This window comes from Elephas maximus, chromosome 1, assembly GCF_024166365.1.
Source record: "Elephas maximus indicus isolate mEleMax1 chromosome 1, mEleMax1 primary haplotype, whole genome shotgun sequence".
Lineage (NCBI taxonomy): Eukaryota > Metazoa > Chordata > Mammalia > Proboscidea > Elephantidae > Elephas > Elephas maximus.
Window position 1 is genome coordinate 235,314,366 of NC_064819.1, and position 19,345 is coordinate 235,333,710.

General features: G+C 43.3%; 1 protein-coding gene across 3 annotated transcripts in view; it reads left to right on the top strand.

The window, feature by feature from the left end:
• The window catches only part of PACRG (parkin coregulated), a 601,449-nt gene that overhangs the window by 409,183 nt on the left and 172,921 nt on the right, over positions 1-19,345 (top strand). The window lies entirely within an intron of this gene.

Below are 19,345 nucleotides of genomic sequence, written 5' to 3' on the forward strand. Positions count from 1 at the left end.
TCTTTCTTCTGCGGTGCTGCTGGATGGGTTTGAACCACCAACCTTTCAGTTAGCAGCCGCTGAGCACTGAACTGTTGCACCTCCAGGGCTCCTTTTCAGCTCTTCATTCAAATCACTTCACCTGGCTCCAACCTCTCTTCCCAGCCTTTTGTCCCTCTGCCCCTCTACTGTCTTGCTCCCTGGCCTGTGCCCACACTGGACCCCTCCCTGTCCCTTAAACTGGGGATCCATCTTCACACTGCCATTCCTCCAACTTCAATTCCTCGTCTTATTTGCCTGGAATGTTCTCCCCCTTGTCCCCCACCAGATATACTTCAAGGGTCAGGTCAATATTCAATTCAGTTCTTCAGGAATTGTTTCAGACTCACGACACTCACCTCCACCTGCCGCAGAGGAGAAACTGGCTCACTCTGTGACCCTACTAGCATTTAGGTTCTGACTCTACCCCAGCCATTAGAACTATATTGTCATTCCTCCTGTTTGGTAGTGATCTCCGCAACTATTGGGCTCAACTCATATGTCCTAAAATTCCCTAGACCTTAGCCCAGTGAACAGTATGTAGTAGGTGGTTAGTAATTGTTGCCTGACTTAAATTATTGTTTTTAAATTATAAGCACCAGTGAAAATTATGGCCAAGGATAATGTTCAGTACTAAGTTTTGATTATGTCATCATCAGTTCGGGGTATTTTTTTGCCCTGAAACCTTAAAAACAAGTTTCAGATCTTCACAATAATGATTTTAAAATTAAATACCTTAAGATTTGAATATATCAAATTTTATTTTCTGTGAGGAATCTTAACTAAATAATATGTGGATTTTAAAATGTCTACATCTTAAAAAAAAAAAAAGACACAAAACTGAAAAAAAAGTGTGCAATTTGCTTTAACCTATCTGCAATTTGATAAATATTTTGGACTTTTATTTGTAATAGAGAAGAAAGAAGCTTTATTTTAAAGACTTGTTTCATTGAGCTGAAATATCACCATTGTACTCAACTAGAATGAAACGTTTGTTGTACTTTTTAAAAAATTCCTTGCTCTTTAGACTGTTGTTTGAAATCTTACGTTTTTTAATATGTTACCAGGGAGCCAATGTGGTAGCACAGTTTGTAGTGTGGAATGGTATGTCCTTCCACCTCCTGTCCCCACCAACACACACACAATGATGTCTGCATATGTTCTCATCCTCATCAACAGGGCTTTGTTCCAGGCCTGAAAAAGACAGCCTCCCACTAAATAAATACGCTTTCCAAAGGACGCCTTTTTCTTTGGTGTTCCCACTCATTTGCATGTGTATTCGTGTCATGTTGTATGGTATTTCAGAGAGGCATTTTATTGTTTGTTCTAAGTAGGAAACTGTGCAAAAAGCATGGCTTGCTTAGTCCAGGTGGAGTCCTTTAACCTTTATTTAAATCACCATCAGCAGGCATGAATTCAATAACATGAGCGACTTTACTTTTAAAATCATTAATAAAAGGTGACCTTACCTGTGAGACCTTATCATCAGGCCCAAGGAAAATGATTTCCATAGCCCTAAATTTTTTTAATATTTATTTCTTTTTGGCGGGGAGGGGGAAGGGGGTGGTTGCAAGTATTCTATCTGGGAGATGACCTCAGGAAGCACATGGGGGAAGTGACACGGGGAAGTGGGTTACTGCTGTGGAACCCATGAGGGACAGCGTGCATAACTGTCCACCAAGAGGCCGGGACACTGGAGCATTTGTCCACCAACTAATACCCTTACTGGCTGGGGGTCTCTCCAGGAACCAACCCCATGGCACTTTACCTTCCCCTCTCTAAGCCACCAGCCAGAGAACTCCCTTGCCCAGCCTTCATTTGTAAAATGAACTTAAATATTATCAAAGCTTTATTTCCAGGATGAATTATGAAATGAACTCAACACATTAGAAATGTACCAGTTCATTATATAACAATTTTCTTTCTAATAAATACTTAGAAAATCACATGTATACATGTGAACCTTTAAAATCTACCACTGAGCATGTCTTCTGAAATCTGTTTTCTTTTCACTTGAATTTTGGTTTGTTTGCTTTAATGAGAGCTAAACCCATTGCCATCAAGTTGATTCTGACTCACAGCAACCCTGTAGGACAGCGTAGAACTGCCTCACAGGGTTTCCAAGGCTGTAATCTTTACAGACGCAGCTGCCACATCTTTGACCTGCAGGGTGGCTGGTGGGTTCGAACTGCTGACCTTTCAGTTAGCAGCAGAGCCCTTAACCACTGCACCACCAGGGCCCCTTAATGAGAGCTACTAAATATAAATGCCAAATTATGATGACACTTTCCAGCTGTGTGCAGAACTTTGTATTTAAGTACCAATTTGTGAGAAAGAAAATGCTGCCAGCTCAGTTCTCATCAGCATTAGAGGGCTTAGCGATTGCCAATTATTTTTCTAAATTACCTATTTTAATTAAGTAAAATATTATGAATTTAAAGATTATGAAGTCTTCAAGTATTATTTCATCTTTAGCTAATTTGTGGAAAAAAAAAATTGTAGGACCCTAAGTGGCTATTTATAGAATAAAATGCTTTGTAGTTTCAGTGCCTTGATTTGGGCGAAGAAGCATAAGCTTTTCTTGAAATCCTGTTTCATATGGCTTCTTTACTGGTGTATATCCTGAATCAATCATTTGTTCAAATATAATGTAAATTTGTGTATGAATTAAAGCCCAAACGTTCGGGTGTTCAGGATGACATCTCCCTTGACTATTTTAACACATGTAGATTACACACTTTGATGACTAAGATGTGCCTGACCCAAGCCAGGGTCTTTTCAATTGCCTCATCCAAAAAACCAAACCAAACCCACTGCCACTGAACCGATTCTGACTCATAGCCACCCTATAGGACAGGGTAGAACTGCCCCATAGAGTTTCCAAGGAGCACCTGGTGGATTGGAACTGCCAACCTCTTGGTTAGCAGCTGTAGCACTTAACCACTACGCCACCAGGGTTTTCAGTCACCTCGTGAGCATATGAAAACTGGACAATGAAAAAGGAAGATAGAATTGATGCATTTGGACTGTGGTGTTGTCGAAGAACATTGAATATGCCATGGGCTGTCAGAAGAATGAGCAAGTTAGTCTTAGAAGAAAGACAACTAGAATGCTCCTTAGAAGCGAGAATGGTGAGACTTGGGCTCTGTTAGTTTGGATATATCAACAGGAAAGATCAATTGCTAGAAAAAGACATCATACTTGGTAAGTAGAGGGTCAGTGAAAATGAGGGAAACCCTCCATGAGAGGGATTGACACACTAGCCTCGACAATGGTCTCAAACCTACCAACGATCATGAAGATGGCATAAGGAGTGGGAAAACTTTCATTCTGCTGTACATAAAGTGGAGCCCAGGTGGTGCAGTGGTTAAGCTTTTGGCTGCTACCCAAAAGGCTGGCAGTTCAAGTCCACCAGCTGCTCCTTGGAAACCCTATGGGACAGCTCTACGCTGTCCTATAGGGTTGCTGTGAGTCAGAATTGACTCCACAGCAACGGGTTTGGTTTGTTTTTGTTTTTATACATGAAGTCATCGTAAGTCTGCGCTGGCTTGATGACACCTAATAACAACAACAGATCCTTCAGTAACATTTTCAAAGGAACTGTTACTATATCACACTCACTGAACCAGAACAAAGTCTGGAAGTTATGAGGGACCCCAGTTCATCATTTTAGCTATGTCTTGAATCCTTGGTTCAGTTTTAGAATTGCCATGCCTAATTTATCACTGGATCCACATGCTATTCCTGGCACGAGCACGTTAAGAGACGTGTGTAGGCCAAGGAAATCGGCACCCAAGCCCATCTGCCCAGCAGCTGGCAGCAATAGAGGAAGGCACCCGAAGTCCTCGTAAACTGACACAGGCACCAGGATTTTGGAAAACCTTCCTTTGTATTGCAGTGCAGACTATGGTATGGTAGCCCTTCCAGGCAGCCATCACAAACTATTTTTGCAACCTCGTCTCCCACAACTTGCTTTCTAATGAGCATGGCCCATTAGCAGTGGTGGGCCCCAGAGGGGAAAGGGCTGGGCCAGGGCTCTGCTTGGCTGCTCTGGGGCAGAGCTGGTGTTTAACAGTCTACTGCGCTAATTACGCACTCTTGATGAGCTCATTAGGGGACAATAAAGGAAAATGGAAACAATTTGCAATATGTGTGGACAAATTTCCATATAGAATATGTTTTGCTTGTATTTAAATGTTGGGTAGAAACTTTCTATCCTGAGAAAATATTGATTTTTTTTTTTTTAGCTTCAGATTGAAACTTACCCTTTAAGTACAGAAGTAGAGCTAGGAATTTTTATTCTTTATAATCAACATAGGTGATGCTGGTAGTTGTATGTTTTTAATCTGAGAGAAATGCATTATGCTGTGGTGCTCCCACCAGAAAAAGGGGAGAGCCCTGAGAGTCCCTCCTATGCGGATTTTACTGTCTGTTTCATTTACCTGCTTGCTTCTGGAAATTCACTCGGGAGATTTATACTTTATATGTATTTTTATTAAAATACTACTTTCAGAATTGCTTTCCAATTCATTCAGCCTACAATTGTAGGCAATATATTTTTAAATTAAAAAAAAATATTGAATTTTGTCTTTGCTTCCGGTGTAATCATGTAAATTCTTGGAGTTTCTAAAAGGGGGATTTTTACGTTGGTTTGGATCCTGTATCTTTTGACCATTTGAAGTATCCAGAATGGTATAGGTAAACTGGGTGGACTGAAAAGAATTCAGTGAAGACAAATGCAAACTACTGTCATGAATGATAATAATCCTATACATACAAAATAAAAAAGAAAGCCAATTAGATTTAATATGGGGGAAAGATGAGAGATTTTGATAAGTGAAAATGGAATACCGTCAGAAATGTGGCCACCTATTGTGTGATGTGTTGATATGACTGTGGTTGTGTAAGACGCACAGAGTAATCCCACCTCACAGCTACAAACCTGGTGGCGCAGTGGAAGGCCCACTTGCAGGCTCGTGGTTTCCAGCAGTGGTCAGAAACCACAGGCTGCACAGCCAGGCAGCAGAACTGCAGAGATGGTGCACCCTGGGCTATGCGTCTCTAAAGGAAGGGCATCTTCCGGCCAGCAGGTGAATAGCTCCTCTCCCCATTGGGGTGTCCCAGGACACAGAAAGGCCAATTCTTCAGTCTGCAGCCCCTCCAGTCAGTCCCACCTAGTGGTGGTGCCCCCAGCAAGTGGCTCCCAGCCTCCATGGGGCTGGCTGAGGGATGCTGAAGCTGAACAAGCACCAGGGTTGCTCAGCCTAAACAGAGAGGTCTGGGGTCAAGGGACAGCTGGCTCCAGTGCCCTCAGAAGAGGTAGTTATAGGTACTCTGTGGTCATTTGTCAGCCAGTGCCCCTGAAGGAATGACAAGGAAATGGTCAGCAACCTAGATACCAAGAGTAAACATTAGAAAGACCTCTTTGACAGATCAGGGAAATATTCTGATAGCCCGTCTTAGAAGGTTAGGGACCCCTCCTCATTTGTAGTGTGGAATACTAAGCCAGGCAGGCCTCTGAAGGAGCTTTTCAGCTTTGAGGCAGACAAAAGGATCATAAAACTATTGGGGGAAGGGGCGGGGCGGGGGGGAGTTACATAAGCCACACTCATTTACCAGGAAGCACTATAGTCTGTGTCTGAGTATTGCTTCCTGCTCACATGCAATCTAGGTTTACCAGATTTAGCAAATAAAAATACGGTGTACTCAATTAAATTTGAATTTCAGAGAAACAGTGAATATTTTTATTAGTATTTGTCATACAGTATTTGGGACACAGTATACTAAAAATGTTGTTGCTGTTTATATGGAATTTGCACTTAGCTGGGCTTCCTGGGGAAACCTTGGTGGCGCAGTTGTTAAATGCTACGGCTGCTTACCAAAAGGTCAGCAGTTCAAATCCACCAGGCGCTCCTTGGAAACTCTATGGGGCAGCTCTACTCTGTCCGATAGGGTCGCTATGAATCGGAATCGACATGATGGCAGTGGGTTTGGGGCATCCTGTATTTTATCTGGCTGCCGTAGCAATGACCACATCTCTTACACACACAGGACCTGTGTTCCATGGTCACCTATATGCTATGTACTACATACTACATGCCAAGACGGTCACATCAATTAAACAAACCCAAAGTTCTTATCTTTGTAACACTGGAGGGCTAAGTTATTGGATGTAGTTATCCTAAAGGAGACTGGCATAGGTTAAATAAGTTAAAAAAATTTGTTAATAAGAAAAGACATGGATTTAAATACATATATACCATACCTCAGAAACCCTGGTGGCATAGTGGTTAAGAGCTGCTAACCAAGAGGTCAGAAGTTTGAATCTGCCAGGCGCTCCTTGGAAACTCTATGGGGCAGTTCTACTCTGTCCTATAGGGTTGCTGTGAGTCAGACTCGACGGCAGTGGGTTTGGTTTTTGTTTTTGGATATCATACCTCTGAATGCAAAAGGAGTTGCCCTTGGCCTCCAATGCCTGGCCTTCATCGCCTCACACCTAGATGGTTGAACTAATCTCCTAACCAGTCCTCCTGCTCTACTGCTTCTTCCCTGGCTCCCCAAATCAACTGTGGGGAGCCTGCTTCCTTACTGTGACTTCCTGCTTAGGAACGTCAGTGACTCCTCCCTTCCATTAGTGTCCATACTGATACAAAAGACTCTTCTTTTCTCCCCTCCCAAAGATGTTTCTTCTTCCTTTGCCCAGAAGTCCTGCCCTTGAGTTGTGTCCTGCACTAGGAAGCGATAGATGTGTCTAGTGCAGAAAAGGCATGACTTAGAACAACTAGCAACACAAGGTAGAGAAAGCAAATCGATAAAGGGGAGAGGTAGATTCCAACTCAAGAAACCAGGGGACGCTTTCTGAGAGAGGTGGCATCTGAACTGTGCTTTGGCAAACAGGTGACATTTGGACACGGGAAGATGGGGAGGGAGAAGCCTGGCAGGCTGAGCAAACAGCTTTGGCCATGGGGACGTGTCTTACGTGTTCTAAGAACAATGGGTGGATGCCAAGTTTCAAGGAGACACTGAACTGTTTTGTAATCTATCCAAACTTTTTGAGTGCTGTGTTATAATTAGGGCTATACAATAGAAAAAAAATAGCTGGCAGCTATTTTAAGCATCAGAAACTAGGAAGCTAATTAAAAATATCTTTAGTCTGTATCAGAAACCCTGGTGGTATAGCAGTTAAGTGCTATGGCTGCTAACCAAGAGGTCGGCAGTTCAAACCCTCCAGGCGGTCTTTGGAAACTCTATGGGGCAGTTCTACTCTGTCCTATAGGGTCACTATAAGTCAGAATCGACTTGATGGCAACGGTTTTTTTTTTTTTTTTTTTTTTTTTAATTCCTTCTCAGTGGAAGAGGATATTCCGCTGGCTCAATCCGCCTTGCTGTCTGAGCACATTCTCTCCTTTCACTTCCCAGACATGTCAAGCTGTGTGTTGTTCTCTGTGCAGCCGTGTGCTTCAGGGCTTGGTAGAATGCCTTTTCTTATGCTCTCCCTTCCATCCAGAATACCCTCTCCCCCTTTCCCAGAGTTCCTCCTCCAGGGCTGCATTCAGTACTGCTTCCTTCCTTCAGGAAGCCTTCCTTGAGCCCTTCCAATAGGCCACGGGTCCCTTTTCAGTGCTCCTCTGTCATTTCATTTGCACATTGTGTGGATACTGCCCTTTCGGTATGTTCTTCTGCCTGATCTCACTTGGTTTACTCTGTGGATCTCACCTCACTCAGCTGCCTTTCCCTCAGAGTTGCCAGCCCCTCTTTCAGCTTCAGCCACCACCTGCAGGCTCCTGACTCCACAATTTCTCCTAAGTCATAGACTTACATGTCAAACTAACTGCCTTCCGAAACGTCTGAGAGGCACTCCAAACTCAAAATGTTTAAAGCTTAACTCTCACCTTTCCTCAAACTTGCTCCTGTTCCTGTGGTGCCTGTCTTGAGGAAAGGAATACTCCATTGACTCAGTCACCCTGGGAGCCATTTTAGGCTCTTTTTCTCCTTTTTCCTCAACCACGACCTCCAGTCCAGTTAGTCACAAACACTACCTGTGTGTGTCCTCCATGCCTCCTGAGTCCATTGAATCACCTCCTTTCCCTGCTCCTGCCTTGGTTCAGACAGAGGGTCTGTCTCTGTGGCTGCAATCTCTCCCACCTCAGTCCTCCTCCAAACCACTTGTATTGTTTTCCCATGGTTGTTATACCAAATTACCACAAACTGAGTGGCCTAAAACAACACATATTTATCATCTCACCATTCTGTAGATCAGAAGTCCAACACAGGTCTTGTTGTTGTTAGGTGCCATCCAGTCAATTCCAACTAATAGTGACCCTATGCACAACAGAACAAAATACTGCCTGGTCCTGGGCCATCCTCTCAATTATTGCTATGCTTGAGCCCATTGTTGCAGCCACTGTTTCAATCCATCTCCTTGAAGGTCTTCTTCTTTTTCAACCCTCTACTTTACTAAGCATGATATCCTTTTCCAGGGACTGATCCCTCCTGACAACATGTCCAAATTATGTGAGGTGCAGTCTCACCATCCTTGCTTCCAAGGAGCATTCTGGTTGCACTTCTTCCAGGACAGATTCGTTCATTCTTTTGGCAGTCCATGATATTTTCAATATTCTTCACCGACACAATTCAAAGGCATTAATTCTTCTTTGGTTTTCCTTATTCATTGTCCAGCCTTCACATGCATATGAGGTGATTGAAAACACCATGGCTTCGGTCAGGTGCGCCTTAGTCCTCAAGGTGACATCTTTGCTTTTTAACACTTTAAAGAGATCTCTTGCAGCCAATTTGCCCAATGCAATGTGTCTTTTGATTTCTTGACAGCCGCTTCCATAGGTGTTGATTGTGGATCCAAGTAAAATGAAATCCTTGACAACCTCAATCTTTTCTCCATTTATCATAATGTTGCTCATTGGTCCAGTTGTGAGGATTTTTGTTTTCTTTATGTTGAGGTATAATCCATACTGAAGGCTGTGGTCTTTGATCTTCTTCAGTAAGTACTTCAAGTCCTCTTCACTTTCAGCAAGGAAGGTTGTGTCATCTACATAACACAGGTTGTTAATGAATCTTCCTCCAATCCTGATGCCCCATTCTTCATACAGTCCACCTTCTCGGATTATTTTCTCATCATACAGATTGAATAGGTTTAATGAAAGGATACAACCTTGACACCTACCTTTCTTGACTTTAAACCATGCAGTATCCCCTTGTTCTGTTCAAACAACTGCCTCTTGATCCTTGCACAGGTTCCTCATGAGCACAATTAAGTGTTCCAGAATTCCCATTCTCTGCAATGTTATCCATAATTTGTTATGATCCACACAGTCAAATGCCTTAGTATAGTCAATCAAACACAGATAAACATCCTTCTGATATTCTCTGCTTTCAGCCAGGATCCATCTGACATCAGCAATGATATCCCTGGTTCCACATCCTCTTCTAAATCCAGCTTGAATTTCTGGCAGTTCCCTGTCAATATACTGCTGCAGCCACTTTTAAATGATCTTCAGCAAAATTTTACTTGCATATGATATAAATGGTATTGTTCAATAATTTCCACATTCAGTTGGATCACCTTTCTTAAGAATCCAACTTGATGTCATTCCACAACTCATCTGGTTTTCTGTCTTTAGTGTTCAACACTTCAAATCTATTTTTGAGACGGTCTCTAAATTCAGGTGGGATATACTCAAGGTCATACTTTGGCTCTTGTGGACTTGTTCTAATCTTCTTCAGTCTTAATTTGAACATGCATATGAGTGATTGATGGTCTGATCCACAGTCGGCCCCTGGCCTTGTTCTGACTGGTGATACTGAGCTTTTTCATGGTTTCCTTCCACAGATGTAGTCGATGTGATTCTTGTGTATTCCATGTGTATAGCTACCATTTATGTTGGTGAAAAAAGGTATTTGCAACAGAGAAGTCGTCGGTCTTGCAAAATTTAATCATGCTATCGCTGACATCATTTCTATCACCAAGGTCATATTTTCCAACTACCGATCCTTCTTCTCTGTTTCCAACTTTCGCGTTCTAATCACCAGCAATTATCAATGCATCCTGATCGCATGTTCAATCAATTTCAGACTGCAGAAGTTGGTAAAAATCTTTAATTTCTTCATCTTTGGCTTTAGTGGGTTGATGCAAAAATTTGAATAACAATCGTATTAATTGGTCCTCCTTGTAGGCTTACGGATATTATCCTATCACTGACAGCATTGTACTTCAGGATAAGTCTTGAGATTTCTTTTTGAGATGAATGTAACGCCATTCCTCTTCATTTTGTTGTTCCTGGCATAGTAGACTATATGATTGTCCAAATCAAAATGACCCAATACCAGTTCATTTTGGCTCACTAATGCCTAGGATATCGATCTTCCATTTCAGTTTGGACGATTTCCAATTTTCCTAGATTCATACTTCATACATCCCAGGTTCTGGCTATTAATGCATGTTTGCCACTGTTTCTTCTTATTTTGAGTTGTGCCACACCAGCAAATGAAGGTCCCAAAAGCTTGACTCCATCCACGTCATTAAGGTCGACTGTATTTCAAAGAGGCAGCTCAAGCATAACAAGGATTGTGAGGATACCGCAGGACAGGCAGTGTTTCCTTCTGTTGTACGTGGGGTTGCTATGAGTCAAACTGACTCAACAGCACCTAATGACGATGTCATTCCTTCTTTTCTGTTTGCCACAGTTTGGGCCACATAGTGTTTATTCAGTCATCCCTTTCTGAGTGTTGAAGGACTCAATGAAAATTGCTGTTAGGCCACGAACCAGTGGAGCATAGCTCCCTCCATCCTGGTAACTAATGCATATCAGCTAACCTACAAACTGTGGCCCTGACTTTTCTTCTAGGGTGTAAGAAGCCCTGAAAAACATCTACAGTTCTTAGAAAAAGGTTTGGAAAATAAAACAATTATTGGTTCACCTACAGACCCTATGTGAATATCATTTCTTATATTCCTCACTTAATCATATGATTGTCTAATATCATTACCATCCATGTCATGGAGGAGAAACCCTGGAGCCCAGAGAGATGGAGAAACTGCCCTAAACTCTCCAGCAAGTGGAGAAGCCCAGCTTGGACCTTAGCCTATATTCTTTCTGCCTCTATGGTAAAATGAGGCTGCTAACTGTGTTAAGCCCCGTACTTACAGGGAGTGGCCACCTCATTTCCATGTACGAGTGGGGGAGATATTGAAATTGGCTTGGCTTGAGAGTGAATTACAGTAAAAGCAGCCACAGTGAGAGGGAGAAGGGAGAGATGGGTTTTTGTGATCCACTTGGCATGCCTGGTTGAACTAAACCACTGAACCCCTTCCACCCATCATTACTTGTGCCTTAGGATGGGGAATGAGCTATTTGAGCTGATGAACACTCAAAGATCAAAGATCCCATTTTTATGCAAATAGCCAAGGGCAGTAAAACCTGGGAAAGAGAAGTAAATTAAGGGAGGATGAGTATCATTGAAAGGTACAGTAAGCCAGCTGAGTTGTTATTCAGAATTAAACACTTGGCAATGACAACGTTTTAAATTTGTGTTTTAAATTATTTTCTAAATGAGATGAGGTAATGGCCAAATAAAACCCTGAATTTCATGGCTTCTATAATACATCAGAATCTTAAGATGACTTAAATATGCAACTCTGAATTACATATTATTAGGAAATAATATTGCAAACTGAAATGTGCCCCGTGCCATTTCACAAGGCAGCAGGCCCAGCTCGTGGTGCCGAAAGCTGTTGGAATCCAACTTAAGAGCCAATTGCAAAGTAAGCGTGCTTTCTTCAGTTTTACAAATCCATTTTGTAATCACAGCAGAGTAACCCGATTATTCATTGCTCTGCTGCATTAAGATGTGGGTCTACACCAGACACCACATCCAGATCCTTCCGGAACAGACCTTTATCGTGTTACGTGAAGGCAGAGCGTTCCACTGAGAATAAGCTGCTTTGGTGGCATGAGCTTGGGCTCTGGAATAATAGAGATCAAGGTCCACTCGGGAGCCCTGGTGGCACAGTGGTTAAGCGCTCGGCTGCTAACTGAAAGGTTGGTGGTTTGAACTTACCAGCAGCTCCTAAGGAGAAAGACGTAGCAGTCTGTTTCCGTAAAGATTACATCAAGTGTTGGAAACCCTGTGGGGCAGTTGTACTCTGTCCTGTAGGAATGGTATGAGTCAGAATCACCTCGATGGCAACAGGTTAGGTCTACTCACAGGTCTTCCACTTGCTGACTGTGTAACCTTAGGCAAGTTAGTTAACTTCTCTGAGCCTGTTTCTTCATTGCATATGGTTGTTGTAAAGATAGCATGATAAATCATGTTTTAAGAGATTTAAATGTTACATCTTTCTGGCATTTGGGAAGGGTTTAAAGAGTCATTATTATTTTTAGTTAAAATGAAGGCAATTGGTCTGCTCTAAAGGAAGAGTTAGTCTCCCCTTATTATAATTACATTTGTATAATATTAAAAATGTGTTGGATGTCTAGTGGAAAGAGTACTGGGCTGAGTCCCAACCTGGGGGTTTTAGTCCTGGCTCTACAGTCCCTATTGTTTTCTTCCTTCCTTAGCCATCATGTTAAGTACTTAGTATAATGAGCATCCTGCTAAATTCTTCCCATGTGCTATCTACTCTTACAATATCATACGTGACCTAGACCAAGCTACTTATGCTTTTTGGTTTCCTCTTCTCAAAATGATGTTGAGCACTCTCGATGCCTTCAGCAAGAATATTCCGAAGGAATTCCTCAAATTTTTATTTTTTAATTTTAGTTTGAAGAATTCCAGGGATGACAATCCTAGAGCTGTTGTCATCTTATCAGACATTTCACCTCTCCTTCCTGGTGGCTCTGAGCTTCCAACGTAGTGTTTCCACTACTGGGACTTCCGCTCCTGCCTCCTTTGGAGATCAATAAGCCCATACTCTGCCCTGCCGTCTCCTTGCTAGCCCCTCTCAGGTAAAGCCTGGCTTTCTCCTCCAGGGTGCGGGGAAACCTTTATTTTTGCAATGTGTCTAAAGAGTATTATTAGACATGAAACCCAAATCAAAGAAAGCACTCTGTATGTATCCATCCTCTGTCAGGCCCAAGGGGTGGAACCATTACCATGTCTTATATTTGGTGGACACTATAGTTTGAGGAGATTTTTTAATTTTTGACAGAGTTAATGCTTCCAGGAAACTTAATAAAGATTCTGAAGCCATTTTAATAATCAGGAAACTATAGTTAAAATATAACTGTTAGGAGCAGAAGTCCATCTACTTCAAAGCTGTCACCACAGACTAAACAACAATGTTCCCTATTCAGCATCCTTTCTGTACCTCCAGATGTCCTGTCAAGTGCATTTAATACCCAGGATATTTAATTTGCCACAGAGTTAACTCAAATATATTTGTATTACTTTTCACAAGTCACCAAGACTTAAACTAATGGAGGTTCTGACCTATAGGTGAATAATTACTTTTTTCCTTTTCATGCAGTGTACTCACAAACCATACTGAGGAAGTAATAAATGGCATACCTTTTGTATTAAATTTTAACAAAATAGCTGCTTTTGAGAAGCCTGAATTACAGTGTTGCACAGTGCTGACATCACGAAAGGAAAGTCAAGCATTTTAGTAATTAAGTTCAGCAGTTATTTTTGCCCCCATGACTCAATTTTCCTTCCAATTTCCCAACTTCAATTCAGAATTACTGAACCTGAAACTTGCTGAGAAGAATATATGTACTCAGCTTAATTTCCCCCTTTAATGTGCTTAAGGGAACAAAACCTTCTCCTCTTGGAGAAATTTCCATTGCATTCCCAATGTTTTTCTTCCCTCCCCTGCTACCATGTTAAGCACTTACAGTCTTGGGTATTCTGCTAGGCTCTTTCTAAGTGTTGTCTGATTCACTCTCACAGGCACCTTATGGGGAGATAAGGCCATTGAAGCCCACAGCCCTTACAGGCCTTGCCCCAGGCTGCAGTTAGGGAGCTGCAAGGCTAGAATTCTAACCTCCATGCCTGCTCTGAAGCCCGTTCTCTTCCCTGCCCCACTAGGAAGCCTGCTGCTCCTTAGTACCCCCCATGCTGTCTCATCAACACCCCAGATATTTGACTCCTTGTTACAATCCCGTAGCCTCCATATTTGGTTCTTACTTTACAGGCCCTGTTTTGTCATTACTCCTGAGTTTGAATCTTTGCCATCGGTGGGGTTACGCTTTCTGTTCTCCCAGACATGCGTGCTAGCATTCTTCCTGATGGAAGCCTTCTTTAGGGTGATTCATTTTCAGATGTTCGTGAAGTAGTTGTACTTTTTCTTGGCTTTGCTTTTTCTTTTTCTTTTTTTTTTAATTTAACATAATGCCTTGCAGAACATTCCATATCTGGACATTTAGATCTACTCACTTATTCAAAAGCTGACTGGATTCCTTTGATGGCACGACATGTATATATAACCAGTTCTTTTTTGATAGACATTAAGGTTCTTTCCAGGATTTTGCTAATAAAAGAAATATTTTAACTTGCATTTTGTATGTGTCCATATATAGATTCATATCTATTTTTGTGCACTTCTGTGAATATATCTAAAAAAATCTTAAGAATCAGATTTGGATATTTCATGTAGATAGATATGGACCTCAACCCCTTTTGGACAAGTGAATTCTTGAGTCAGAAAAACATCTGCGGTCCCCAAGAGCTTTTCATTTTGCAGCAAATGGCAGGCTTAGTTTGGGGAACTCAGATACCCAAGTCCTCAAGAAGTCTAAAGGATTGTTTGGCAAAGACCACATCTTCTTCAGGTGGGGTTTTGCCTTTGGGTGTCCTCTAATGCCCAGGCTGGGAGTTGAGCTTGTCCCGTAGATAAACAGCTTGTGCTACACAGCACCCAACAGCACGGTAAAAGCTGCATGGACCTCAGAACCCAGGGGCTCCTTGTTTAGTTTTAGAAAGGAAACATGTGTTTGGTTTAGCCATACTAATAGTATCTTCTCAAATGGATTTGCATGACATTTTAAATCAGCTTAGAACATTTGAGCGAATAGACTGAATATCTACCTGCCCAAGAGCACTTTGACTGGAGGATTAGGGAAACGCTTAACTCCGTCTGCAGTAAACACCTCCTGGACACCTGTAGGTATAGATGCTGGAGCCTCCACAGCCTGGCCTCTGCCAGAAGGAAAACCTGGGAGTGACCAGCCAGCTGCTGGGGCCCACCCTGCCAGGAGAGCCTGGCCAGGCAGGGGTGACCTGCCAAGGGGACCATGCTGCTCCATGGGGGCAACCAGACAGAAGCCGGCAGCATGATCTGGGAGTCAGGCAGCTTCATCAGCATGGCCCCAGGGACATCAGCCCTGGTGGAATCCCAGTTCTCAATCTTGGCTACACACTGAGATTACATAGAAATTTTAAAAGTCCTGAAGCTGATTTCCATTCCCACTTGTTCTTCAGTAGCCCCAAAACCAAAACCTGTTGCTGTTGAGTCGATTCCAACTCATAGTTACCCTATAGGACAGGGCAGAACTGCCCCATACGGTCTCCAAGGAGCACCTGGTGAATCTAAACTGCCGACCTTTTTGTTAGCAGCTATAGCTCTTAACCAGAACGCCGCCAGGGTTTCCTCAAAAACCCTAACCCCCCTCAAATTCCTCCATATAATCAGAGTCACATGTGTCCATGACATAGTCCTTCCAGCTTCCATTTGGTTTCTGACAATTTCTCCCTCGCCTGCTTTACCTGGTTCAACAAGAGACTCTCCCCTGAATCTGCCATTGCCAGTGAGCAAAGTGGCACAGGCCTGCCCACCAAGCTGTCCAAGGTGAATTTCCTCCAACTTCCTGATCCCACAGAGATCCAGGTATAAGGGCTGGGGTTTAGCTGACTGTGGGCATTTTGAAAAGCTTCCCAGGTGGCACTAAGACTCAGCTGAGGCTGAGAATAATTGCAGTAGGACAGCAGCCATGAGAGGCCCATTGGATCGAGCCCCCAGAGCTGGCAAACGCTAGTCCAGGGCCAAGGCCCTGGTAGAGTAAGCCATAGCATGTCTCCAGTCCTAAGTGTGAAACTGGAAATGTGTTATTGTCAGTGCCGTGGAGTCAGCACCAACTCACGGCGACCCATATACAACAGAATGAAATTTTGCCCGGTCCTGTGCCCTCTTTATCATTGTTGGTGTTTGAGTTCATTGTTGTGGCCACTGTATATTTTGAGTGCCTTCCAACTTAGGGGGCTCATCTTTCAGTACTATATCAGACAGTATTCCATTGTGATCCATAGAGTTTTCACTGGTAAATTTTTTATAAGTCAGTAATCAGACCTCTCTTCCTAGCCTGTCTTAGTCTGGAAGCTAAGCTGAAACCTGGCCACCATGAGCAACCTGCTAGTTTTTGAAATAACAGTGGCATAGCTTCCAGCATCATAGCAACATGCAAGCCACCATAGTACTACAAATAGACAGGTGGTAGCAAACTGGAGTAACAGGCAAAGAAATGGGGACAGAAAGCCAATGGTAGACACTGGATCAGGTCAGCTGGGGTATAAAGAGCTGCATTTCTGGGGGAAGCAGGCTGCCACACAACAAGAAGAACTCCAAATCTTGCCAACTCAGGCTGCTGATGTCATTATGCCCTGAGCAAGTTTCACTAGGAAGTGAGAGAAGCTCTGCCTAAGGGTGAGAGCATCAGTAACCCCTGCAGGGAGGGACTAGAGGAGATCAGCACCTGAGTTTATGCTTCTGAAGTAACTGGATACCCGCTATGTACCGTTATACTGTCCAATATGGCAGACTGGACTCCCACATGGGATTTTCATTTCCACATCTCGTTGCCAGTTCAGCCTCTTTCTCATCAACCCCATTTTTAAGCTAGGTTTAAATTTTGAGAATTTTAATCCTATAGAAAAAATTATTGTCCATATCTCTATATGATTTTATTCTTAATCCTAACTGTCCTGGTTATCTATGCTGCTACAACAGAAATACCACAAGTGGATGGCTTTAACAAACAGAAATTTATTCTCTCTCAGTTTAGGAGGCTTGAAGTCCAAATTTAGGGTGCCAGGTCCAGAGGAATGCTTTCTCTCTCGGCTCCAGGGGAAGGTCCTTGTAATCAATCTTCCCCAGGTCTAGGAGCTTCTCAGTGCAGGAGCCCAGGGTCCAAACGATGCACTTTGCTCCTGGCACTTTTTGCTTGGTGATAACGAGGTTCCCTTTCTTCTCTGCTGGCTTGTCTCTTTTATATCTCAAAAAAGATTGACTCAAAATACAACCTTATCCTGTAGATTGAGTCCTGCCTCATTAACATAACTGCCTCTAATCCTGCCTCATCAACATCACAGAGGCCACATTCACAACACAGAATATAACCACATCAGATCACAAAATGGTGGACAACCACACAACACTGGGAATCACGGCCCAGCCAAGCCGACACATACTTTTGGGAGACACAATTCAATCCATAACACTAACTTCATAATTGTATTTTATAAATTAAGAAATTGTCTGAGTAGTTCAAAAAAGTTATGAGCAGTATATTAAACATGAATATTTCTAATAGAATTTATAGCAAAGTAGATTTGGACCTTTAGCCTAATTTCTTTTTGGTACAGTAATAAATTTTATTGTACCTTTCTAAAAGTTGTTAGGTGCTGTCAAGTCAGTTCCAACTCGTAGCGACCCTGTGCACAACAGAATGAAACACTGCCCAGTCCTGCACCATTCTAATAGTTGTTGTTATGCTTGAGCCCATGCTTACAGCCACTGTGTCTGTAAATGTCGTTGAGAGTCTTCCTCTTTTTCGATAATGCTCTACTTTACCAAGCACGACGTCCTTCTCCAGGGGCTAGTCCCGCCTGATGAAGTGTCCAAAGTATGTGAGATGAAGTCTCACCATCCTTGCTTCTAATGAGCGTTCTGGCTGTACATCTTCTACGACAGATTTGTTCATTCTTTTGGCAGTCCGTGATACATTCAGTATTCCTCACCAACACCATAATTCAAAGGCATCGGTTCTTTTTCTGTCTTTCTTCCTTATTCGTTATCCAGCTTTCATATATATGAGGTGGTTAAAAACACCATGACAGGGGCTGGGGCCAAGATGGCTAACGAGGTAGACGCTACCTCTGATCCCTCTTGCAACAAAGACTCGGAAAAACAAGAGAATCGATCACATACATGACAATCTACGAACCCTGACCAACAAACACAGATTTAAAGAGTTGACCTGAGTGACAGAGACTGAGAACGAACAATCACGGGGAAGCAGCGACTGTTTTCAGAGCCTGGAGCCAGCCTCCCAGTCAGGAAACCTTGGCGCCGGGCTTTGGACTGGGTGCAGGGGAGCTGAGCACGGCATCCTGTGATGGCGCAAACACGGGGCGCAGCCCTAGCCCCCGAACTGACCTCGGGAGGGGGACCAGCTGGTCCGCGCGGGTGGCGTGGTGACGCAGCTGGTGGGAGGAGTAGTCGCCGGGAGGCAGCAACTGGTTTTGGAGCCTGGAGCGCGGCATCCCAGCCAGGGAACCTTGGCACTGGGCTTTGGACTGGGAGCGGAGGAACTGACTGCGGCTTCTGAGACAGTGCAAGCACGGGACCCAGGCCTGACCCTCGGGTGCAATCTCTACCCAGCCAGCGCACACAGTCGACGCGCCCTTTGGGAATCTCAGATAAAACAGTCATCCCAAGCAAGATAAGTAACTTTGTCTATATTCCGGGGTGCTAAAAAGAAAAAAAAAATTTTTTTTTCTACTCTCTCCTGCTTATCTGAACCCTCCCCTCCCCTTCCCAGGCGGCTTCATTAACGTTGGAATTTCCTGAGCCAGAGGGAGAACTGCTCCTCGGTTTTTCTTTTCCTTTTTTTTCTTTGGTCTTTTCCTAACCCATTCTTCTGGCCTGAGAGAAGCAACCACAAAAAACCCAGGGACCAAAAATCCTTCCCTGCTTGAACTAAAACCACAGAACCAGCTCCAGCCAAGCATATGTGATCCACAGTCTCGGGCTTTCATCCCTGCAGGGAACAAGGTGGCTATTATAATGCAAAGGCATTTCTGATAGGGATCTGACTGCAATTGTTTTAGCTGATTTACTGGAAAGACAAGTTTCCCAGGTCTGATATCTCTGCGTATTCAACAGAGCCCTCACTGACCCACAACAGGGAACTGAGGGCTGAAGCTCCCCCCAGACCACCTAGCCTCCTGCCTTAGGGGCCTAAGGAGGGTGACACCTACCAATCTGTAGAGGCACTTGCACTGGGGGCCTAAGGTACAGCTGCAGAGCCCACCCACCAAAGTGCTTTAGGAATAGAGACACACCTACCTCACTGACACTTGGGGGAAGCCTGTCAGC